A 9854-nucleotide genomic window follows, 5' to 3' on the forward strand; every position below is an offset into this window, starting at 1 on the left:
TTCTGGAGAGATTGTTTTATTTCGATGTTGTAAAAACAGTCCTGCCAGTTACTTTTTTTTAATTTTATTATTGGAAATTGCAGATTTTGACACTAATAATCAGGACGATCAATACTGAGTCTGTGTTGTCTGTCGGTCGTCTGTTGTGCCTGCTACCTGATCTCCAGCTCTCGGTCCTCGTGTCGTCCTGATCCGTCCCTCGAGGATTTCTGGCGTGTCCTCAGTTTTGTGTTTCGCTTTCTTGGACTTTGGATTTCACATCTGACTTCAGCCCTTTTGTTTTCAACCTGCCTGCCTCTGTGTGTCTGCAGTTTGGTCCTGTTATGATCTGTAACGAGTCAGCCGCAAGAGTCGCACATGCATTTTGCGGATCGTTACACTTCTTCCTCTCGGGCAGTGATGTCTGGTCCTGGATGGAGACCAAAGGCAAAGACTCCTGAGGTTGTTCCTTAACCTGCAGCGGTTATAGTGTAAATTACTAAGTTGTTACATGAACAGTAACACAACAGCTACATGCACACTGTAACAATGAGCTATCTTTGTCTTAGTAATGATTCCCTAGTAGCTAGTGAGTCAAATCTGAAGGTGAATAAAGGTGAAGAACAAAGAGGACGGACGATCGTTTGGAGGGAAAAATAACTTTTTAATGAGTCTTTTAAGGTTAAAGCAAAGATTAATGAGGAGGTGAGAACAAAACTGAACCAGACAGAGGAAGTATGATGTGAATATGTTGAGCGTGACCAACGTTAAACTGAGTCTCTAATTGTGAAATTAGTCTCAATCATGACACTCAAACATTCATGTCAGCCGGGGAGCATGTTCAGTGTCTGCACTCACAGGAGGAACCACACAGGCAGTCTAGAGTTAAAGAATAATGAAAGAACTAGACTGTTATATCTTTGATTTCAAATATATGATCAGAAAGTTGAGAGTCACATCCCTGAGTATCCACTCTGAGAACACCTGTTAACTGTTTCCCTCGGATGTATTTATTCCACCAAATGACTTTTTCCGGCTCTCGCTTTATTGAAAACGGGTCATTGCACATTGTGGCTGGATTTTATCAGTACAAGAAAGTCAGATCGTTTCCAAATTGGGTGCGGAGGGAACCGTGTTTGGGAAATGTCAGGCTATCTATCTCTCTCCCTCCCTGGACTCTCATCAGTGGATGTTTCTTAAAGAAATCAGTCTTTGTTTAAACACCGAGGAGCAGCTGACTGGACGCCGCTGCACAGCCGGAGGCCTGAATGAGTCTGAGTGTTTTAAAAAGAGTACTGAAGATCTCAGAGTCGTTCAGCTGCCAGTTTTCTGCGCCTGACGAGCTCAAAACGCAGCTCAGAGATGCTTCGTGCCAGCAGTCCACTCTTAAATCACAGCTTCTAATTGCTGCATCATAATGAGGTGAATTTACCGAAAAGTAACCGATCTGGATAAAATTTTAAGCCTCTTTCAAGGAAGGAATTAAGCATGTAACATATTTAACTCTGGACATCGGACTAAAACAAAAATGTGTGTCTTCTTGGGATACAAGTAAACTTTTCTTTAAAACTATTTGTTTAATTTATCGTTCCTGGTGTACAAAGTACATCGCACAGTATTTATTATTCAACACACTGATTTTTTTGGTGTCTAACTGCTGCAGTTTTTATCACATGAGCACAAAAAATACATCAAAATGTGCATAATGGTCGGGAAAAGGATGTTTTGGAAAATGTTCTGTCCTGTTTCAGTTTTTTAATGGGTGAGTATTGCATCAGTGATGGGTGAACACACGAGGGAACATGTTCCAGAATATTTCTCTGAATCTTAAGATTTCGAAACTTTCCCTCCACACATGATGTAAATAACAAATCAGCTGGAAATGTTGTGCTGGGTGCAGGCAGGTAATTATGGAAGCAAACAGAGCAGCAACAACTCCTGCATGAGGTCCCTTATTTTTGATTAAACAAAAATGAAATATACAAATTATGTTTAATACATTTTAACACTTGACAAGTAGGACAAACCCTTTTTTCTTACTGGAAAATCAATATCAATATCCTACAACTAAAACCTGATCCTGACTTTGTTCAGGAATATATCATCATCTTGATTAAATATAGTGTTGAAAAGGTCGATGTTGACATGATGACATGAATGAAGATCCATTAGTTTTTTCCAGATTTACTGAAAAACAAGATTTCCTCTTAACTTTAACAGAGTCGTTTACTGTAGCGACCAAGCGAAGCATTAGTAAACCCTCCAGCTGCTCGGTTTCCTCTGTGCAGCATGATTCACCTCCACAACCTGAAAAACAAAAAGGGTTGCAGGCAACAATTATATTTCCTCCATGCACATATTTTGCAAAGCAATCAGTGATATATTGTACATCTGTAACGAGTGTTGTGAAGATGTGGTCTTATAATTTGCAGTTAAACAACATTCAGTTGATTTGTGCCCTGGAACACGTGAACATCTATTGAGAAGCGGAGGGAGAGAGTTTCCAAACGCTGTGTTGAGCCTCTGATGGCTGCTGTCCAGGGGGAACGGATTCATTCATGCTCAGACTGATTGGAAAGGAGAGGAGTAATTTGCTCCAATCAGCCCGGGTGTTGTTACAAAAGCCCGCTGGGTTCTGCTGTGTCATTCACAACGCTTTACTTTTCTCTCCTCGTGTCTATCCGTCTTCATTCCTGCTTTTCTTGTCTCTGATGAACAAAAGAATCTCAGCTGATTTAAAGCCACATGAGCGTCTCTCTCTCTCTCCCGTCCTTTCCCTGTCGTTCATTACTCTGTTTTTCCTACTGCGAGCTCGTCTCTTTCCTCCGACCCCCATTCGGTTGACAACTCCTAGAAAATCAGCCATTGTTTAAACGGAGGAGAAGACTGGCTGTCTAACTGGTGCTACACAGCTCGGGGGTATGAATGAAACCGCTGACCACATCGTGACACTGAAGAACGGCGTCTCTAACTACAGTTCTTACTATAAATCCACTTAAAGAGTTCCTGACGTAGCGTTCGTGGACGCTATCTCTGTCTGTCTGTTTGTGTCAGAGTCCGTCTCTCGCCGTCTGTTGCCAAAAAGACCATTGCTGGAAACACTGTTTTGTAAAAAGCTATTTGTTTGTCTTTCTCCGCACCGTCTCTCTCTTTACATGATTTATTTGACTGCATTGCGGCGCTCAGCTCCAGTTTCGGGCGGCTCGGCCAACGTAAACCTTGTCACAACTCTGAATTCCTGACTAGGCTACAGCTTCCAGGCAGAGCTACAGCGGATCAGCGCTGGATAAATACACAAGATAAGCCGCGCCAAAGCCGTCGCATAGCACACGAGTTAGGCAAAGGCCTTCTGACCGCGGGTGGTGGTGCAGGGCGGGATGCTTCGTCTGGGGCCGGTAACCTGAAGTGGAGCCGGAGTCGATGTTTCATGTCATACTGAACGTCACGACGCCTTCAAGGCTCCCTGTGGAGTTTAGTGTCATGTTGACATTCACTGTCACTTCATGTGAATCCTCAAAACCTGAGCTGAACATATTTACTCCCTCATTACACAGTTGCAAAGCAGATTAAAAAGAAAGAAATAAAAAGAGAAGTAGAATCTTTATTCTTTACATTGTCGACCCGAACCTGCTGGGACTCGACGGGTCAGAACAGGTCCGGACAAACATTTAGACATGCTGTGGGGGTTTGGGTTGTGTTTAGTCTCATCAGTTGTCTCGGTGCAAGATATATGTTGAGCACAAAGTGTAAATGACACGTATTGATCAGGTAAAACTAGCTGCAGAATTAGCTACTAACGATAGCAAACCACGTAAAGCTACTGCTGCGTGTACTGAATCGATCCAAAATGTTTTATCATCTGTGAATTCAACTTTTTATTTGCTAGTGGACGACCAAGTTGTATTCTCTTGCTTTAAATACTCAGCGTGCAATATGAACTCAAATCAAAAACAAAACAAATGATGTAGCTGATGTGGAATCAAATACTCTCATACATGGAAAATAATGTTTAGATATGTTGGCCAACTTCCTTCCTCGCTCTCCGACATTTCGTCTAATATTTATTCCTGGATGTTACAGCGACCGATGAACAAATGAAACATTACCTTGAGTAAAATTACAGATTTCTCTGTAAAACATTTGGGATGATGTCAGCTCGGTTGTTTGTCGACAACTGAGAGCGGAAATGTTACTTATTCAACATGAAACAGAAAACACATATTTTTACTTTTGCGGTGCCGAGCGAGCCAGTCAGCGAGAGAAATACGACTGATCGAAGCCTGGAATCGTTTGGCTGCACAGGAGAACGCCACGATCTGCCGCGATGGATCAAAACATTTTAAATCATTTGAGTTTTTCACACTCGAGCCATCCGCCTCCTCGGACAAACCACAGCGCTGGATGAACTTGCAGGGACGGAGCAGAGATTCACTGGTGAGTTATTACATAACCTTTTCACAGAGTGTGAGAGTTCATGCTACAATAGACAGTCACAGTTTGTTGCTCGGCTTGTTGGCAGACGCAGGAGAACAGGGATCACTGTGTCACTCAGCATCAGAGCGTCAGTGTTCACTCTGCGCCGAACAACCCGACCAGATGAAGTGGTGAGCGAGAGAGAAGTCAGCTGGACCGAGAGGGAAGCCGACCAACAAATCCCTTCAACTTGCCACGACTCTGCTAACCCGACAGATATTATATGAAATAAAAACTACAACGTTCCTCTCGGCCTGTTATTCGCCCTGCGGACCACACATGTTGTCCGACTGCACGTTCACTTTCCGATGTTTTTGTGTCAGACGGTGTTTGTTTTGCGGCGAGGCCCCGTCTGTTTGGTTTGAACTGACAGATGACAAATTAAAGGAAAAAACCTGAAAAATGCAGATTCCTTCATAGAGAACACGACGGGTCAGCGAGCGGCATGATGAGAATGAAGACGACATGAACCGACGTGAGAATGGAGAGCGTTGCAGACAGATCCCATCTTTGTTTTCTTTCTTTATTAATCTATTTTCAACCTATTTCTTCTCCTTTATTCTTTTCATCTGCTCCTAATTCCTCCAATGTGACGTCGTCCTCTTGTGGTCCTGTATTGATTTCATTCTGTTATTTTTATCTCAGATTACTTTTCCTCTCTCGTCCTTTTTTTTTCTGTGATCTTTCCTGTTTTATGGCTTTAATTAATTGTAATTGCCCACATCGTCTTTTATTGTGTTTACATCTTCTACTTTGATTTGACCAGAAGCTTCTTTGTGAGTGTTTGTTCTGTAATTTTATCTTCCTGAGTTTCCTGCGTTTGCTTGTTTGTAAACTCTGTTTTTTAAATAAAGTTTATTATTTATTAGAATCTCTGTCTCTCTTTGTATGAAACACATTCTCTGGTCGGCCATACACAAATTATTTCTTTATTTTACTTTAAACTTTTCATTAAATCACCCGGACCCTGCCGAGAGGTGACCGTATTCTCGTGCTCGTCATTCTGAGTCGTAACCGCACCATCAACATACTAGACGGAGAAAACCTCAAGGAAGCTTGACACCTAATTTCAGGATCCATCCTCTCCGGTGCAAAACTTCACAACATGTCATTCATATTTACTGCACACAGCTCAGGTTATATTTCTGGGGAATAGGTATGAAATATATGTTGGAGCTCGTCAGTCTGGAGGATTCAGGATAACACTGTGTTGCTATGGAAGCTGTTGAAGGTTGTTACGCCGCGTGACACTGCGGGTTGTCGTTTGTCATTTCTGATTGATTACCGAGCTTGGAGAAGGGCAGGTCTTATCTAATATGAGCCGGTCTGAGGAGGGGAGGAGGGGAGGAGGAGAGGAGGGGAGGAGGAGAGGAGGGGAGGGGAGGAGGAGAGGAGAGGAGGAGGGGAGAAGAGGAGGGGAGGGGAGGAGGGGAGGAGGCGAGGAGAGGAGGAGAGGAGGAGAGGAGGGGAGGGGAGGAGGAGAGGAGGGGAGGAGAGGAGGAGAGGAGAGGAGGGGAGGAGGGGAGGAGAGGAGAGGAGGAGGAGAGGAGGGGAGGGGAGCAGAGTTATGGAGGCATGACAGTGACGGGCTGCAGATGATGGACAATGAACCCTCAGGTACTCGGGTTTAGCTTCCTGTTTGTTAACCTGAATGAACTGCAGCCATCAGTGAGCTCAGTGCTGCAGAGGAGGATGCTAGAACTGGTTCGTATCATCCCGGAGAGTGAGTGACATTGTTGGGAAGAAAGGAATTCAAATCGTGTCGCCTTATGTTATGTTATATATTCGTAATGACACAATAAAAACATGCGTTTGGTGGATCCAGGTCACAGATTTATCTAACCCTGAGCTGAACCGAGTCCCTGCAGCTGGTTTAAAGCTTCCAAAACAACCCAGACCAGCTCGATCAGAGGTCGGGCAAACTTGTGAAGTCACTTCTACACCAGTGAAACTACGATCGGAGGGAAAACAGCGACGCTGGAGTGCGTGTGTGTGCCTGCTGTGTTTTGAATTGAAAGCATGCATGCAGATCGGATGCACAACTGATACGGTAATGCATGTGTGTGTGTGTGTTTGTGTGTGCGTGCCCACTGACTGTTCTGGTTCTGAGCCCGGCTGTAAGTCATGAAAGCAGCCACTCGGTGTTTTCCTCCCAGTGTTTGATCAGGCTGACAGGAGACCATTGTTTCGGCCCGGCTGGTCCAATCTCTGTGACCGAGCGCCGCTTGGCAGAAAAATTGCATTTCTGAGGGTTAGATACACAAATGATGGCTTAGATCGGGTCTTTCAACATTTTTCATTCCATGACCTGAGCGAGACAAGTCGCTGACCCTGTTAGCCAGGATAACAATAATAACTCGGCTTTTGTTATTCAGGGACCGACACCAAAGCGGCTCGAGCGATGCCTGCGACATAGTTTAGGTCTTAAAGAAGAATGTAAGAAACCAGGAAAGCTCAGAACAAACTCACTTATTTATGGGTTTGAACTTCTTGTCTGAATGTTTTCCTCATGAAAAGCACGGCTACAATTAGCACAGTGAGATCAAACACAAATGTAAATAAGCAGTTTAGACCTGAAGAAGTATTTATTTACCTTTAACTCGTGAGTGAAGCAGCTCCCAGGAAAATGTTTCCTCTCTCTGATGATTGATCGGCCAGAGATACAGGAGCTTATTCATATTATCACAATTTCATTAAATATAAGAAGAAACCCTCAGCAGCAGGCGGGCGGTCTGGACTGCAGTCGTTAATAGTGTTTCTCAGCAGGGTCGTGGTAACAGAGAGCTGAGCGGTCACTTTTATATCATAATAATCACAATCAGGATGTGATTTTGGATTTTGTTGTATGATGATGTGGTTTAAGTGTGTGCTGCATTACAACGTGATGTAACTTTCACCAGACTGACTTGTTCTTCTCAACTTTAACCATTATATCCACATTGCTGATGATCATTTATCACAAAATGTCACGGTGTTAATATTTCATGAAAGTATAAAATGTCATTCCTACAATATTGTTGCAATATCAATATCGAGGTATTTGATTTTCTTGGCATTTATGAAGTGTTTTTGAGGAGATTTCAACAAAATATGATATTATGTATCATAAAGCAGCCAAAACGATATAAATCTGAGGCATATATCACCCAATTCTACACAAAAGTTCATACTGTACAACGGTTGTTAAAGATTGACAACAGTAAAAAAAAAAAAATGTACATAACATTGTGTAGAAACCATCAGTGGCTGCTGATGTTTCGCTGCAGTGTGTTTGGAGGTAAACAGGAAAATGACATTTTCTTTTGTCAAATTGTCGACAACAAAACCCTGAATTTAATAATACATGTCCTTCTGTCTTAAACTGGAACAATGAATACTGTCGCCTCTGTTTGTCGCTGCAGCTCAACCCTGACTCACGTTCAGAGTTTCAAACATGTCTTCAGTCACACCACATCAGCCAGGAGCCATAAAGACACTTCACTGACAATAGGATTTGACAGTTTTTGTCTTTTACCACGTTTTCTCTCAGGAGTCTAAGGATTCAAGTCGATATATAATGTACAACTGCATATTCTGTGTGGGGGGAAAAAAGAGAATTTATTGATCTAATTATAATCAGAATCCCTTTGTATTTGATGGAATTTGTTCCCGGCTGCAGGGAAGCGTCAGGATGTTTCCTCCAACTGCCCCTCTGGAAGTTAAAGCACCACCCAGTGTGGTGAAACTCCGACTGTCACGTGTTGAAAAGCCACATAATTTACGTAGAACTGCAGGAAAATCCTCATGGGAGCCGTCTCAGAGTTGGTCGTTTTCTTCTAAGGGACGTCTCCCAGCTTCGTCATGTTTTTTCTTTTTTGGAAGCGTGTGGTTCGGGGCTCTCTCCCGGGGAAGTCCAGACTTTTGGGACTCGGCCAGAGAGAACGTCTGCGTTGGAGCTCTACAAAGGAGACAAGTCGAGAGCGGGATACAAGGGTTGGAAGCTGCTGTCGGCTCGGACTGATTTCCAGTGTGAAGAGGGTTGTTCCTGATAAAATAAAACAGAGACAAACTGTATCAGTGGAAAACAAAGAGCAGATTAGTTGAGGATGTGTCTGCATGCACACACACACACACACACACACACACACACACAATGGCAGGATCTCCCGACTCTGACGGCGTAATTATCTGTCTGTCTCTGGTGTTTGTAGCCAACATGGCCCACACTGCAGAAACCACTTCCCCTCCGCCACAATGGACAGAAGCACAGAGGAGATAAAGACGAACTGATGGGGGTCTCTGTTTCTGTCCCTCTCCTCAAACCATTAAGTATCCGTCAGTCGGCAGCGGATCGAGTATCGAGAAGCAGCCTAAATATAGATGAAAAGGTGTAATTTATTGTGATGATGGACTTCCAGGGATGTACTGATTTCTGGCGTTGCGGCCTGCGCGGAAAATGAAAACCATGTGGAGAGCTCGGGAGCGGAGGGCGAGGAGGAAACGAGGAGGGATACAGCAGTCAGAAAATGCTGAATTGTCATCCGTCTGGCCTCGCCTCGCTTCGCCTCGCGCCACCAGACACCAGACGAGCTGACAGGGACAGCCAACCCCAGCAGAGATGAGTCAGTGCCGCGGTGGAGACACGGGACATGCTGACTTTCTTTTTAACCTTCATTTATTCAGGGAAAGAGCGCCGAACATGCAGCCACAGGCCATAATAACCATAGTCCTCCTCTCCACTGCAGCCGCTGGGGGTTACCTGCCTCAATCGTCCCAATATCATAGTTGTGCAAGAAGCGAGAGCATTACTCATTCTTTCCTGAACCAGATTTCCACAAAAGCGAAGCGCGGTGGATTCGAGCCGGCGTCCGTCCAGCTACAAACCACACGGGCAGGCTGAACTTGGTTCCCATAAAGTATATTAAAAGGTGCTACTTGTAACAATTTTTTCTCTCAAAATTAAGACCACGTTTCCCGTAAAAACCCTGTTGCTTCCTGTGGCATGGGAGAGTGTTTTGAAAAGTGAGAAGACGGACGAGAGCCAGTAACAACGCTTGATAACAGCAGAGACCTGTTCCAAGAGGTTTTAACTGTCATTTTGAATAATGGTAGCGCTGGTGTGAGTCCTGCACAGTAAAACTGGTCTAATTTCATGCCTTACAGCTATTTCCCTTTGGCTGTGAGGAGACGCAGCAGCTTCACAGCAGAGTTCAACTTACAGCCAAACCATGTGAAAGGCGCGCAGACGAGAAGTTCACACGGGCTGTTAGCGGATTAATATGTTATAAATCATTAAGAAAAACAAGTTTGTTAATGACAAATGACTTCAGCACACATTACTAAACCTGTCTTTAAGAGGAAACTCCAGTTTAGTGCAATTACTTACATTCTGAACATCACAGAGGTGGTTTATAATCAAGATG

The 9854-nt window shown here is 43.9% G+C and overlaps 1 long non-coding RNA gene across 2 annotated transcripts in view; it reads right to left on the reverse strand.

Moving 5' to 3' along the window:
• Nucleotides 1-2154: 2154 nt before the first annotated feature.
• Nucleotides 2155-9854, reverse strand: part of LOC119008129 — an 11007-nt gene continuing 3307 nt past the window's right edge. For both annotated transcript variants that reach the window (XR_005071330.1, XR_005071329.1), the window contains exons 4-6: nucleotides 7046-8476; nucleotides 6548-6697; nucleotides 2155-2286 (exon numbers count right to left, since the gene is read on the reverse strand). This is a non-coding gene — a long non-coding RNA (uncharacterized LOC119008129). The remainder of the gene's footprint in view (nucleotides 2287-6547; nucleotides 6698-7045; nucleotides 8477-9854) is intronic.

This window comes from Acanthopagrus latus, chromosome 18, assembly GCF_904848185.1.
Source record: "Acanthopagrus latus isolate v.2019 chromosome 18, fAcaLat1.1, whole genome shotgun sequence".
Classification (NCBI taxonomy): Eukaryota; Metazoa; Chordata; class Actinopteri; order Spariformes; family Sparidae; genus Acanthopagrus; species Acanthopagrus latus.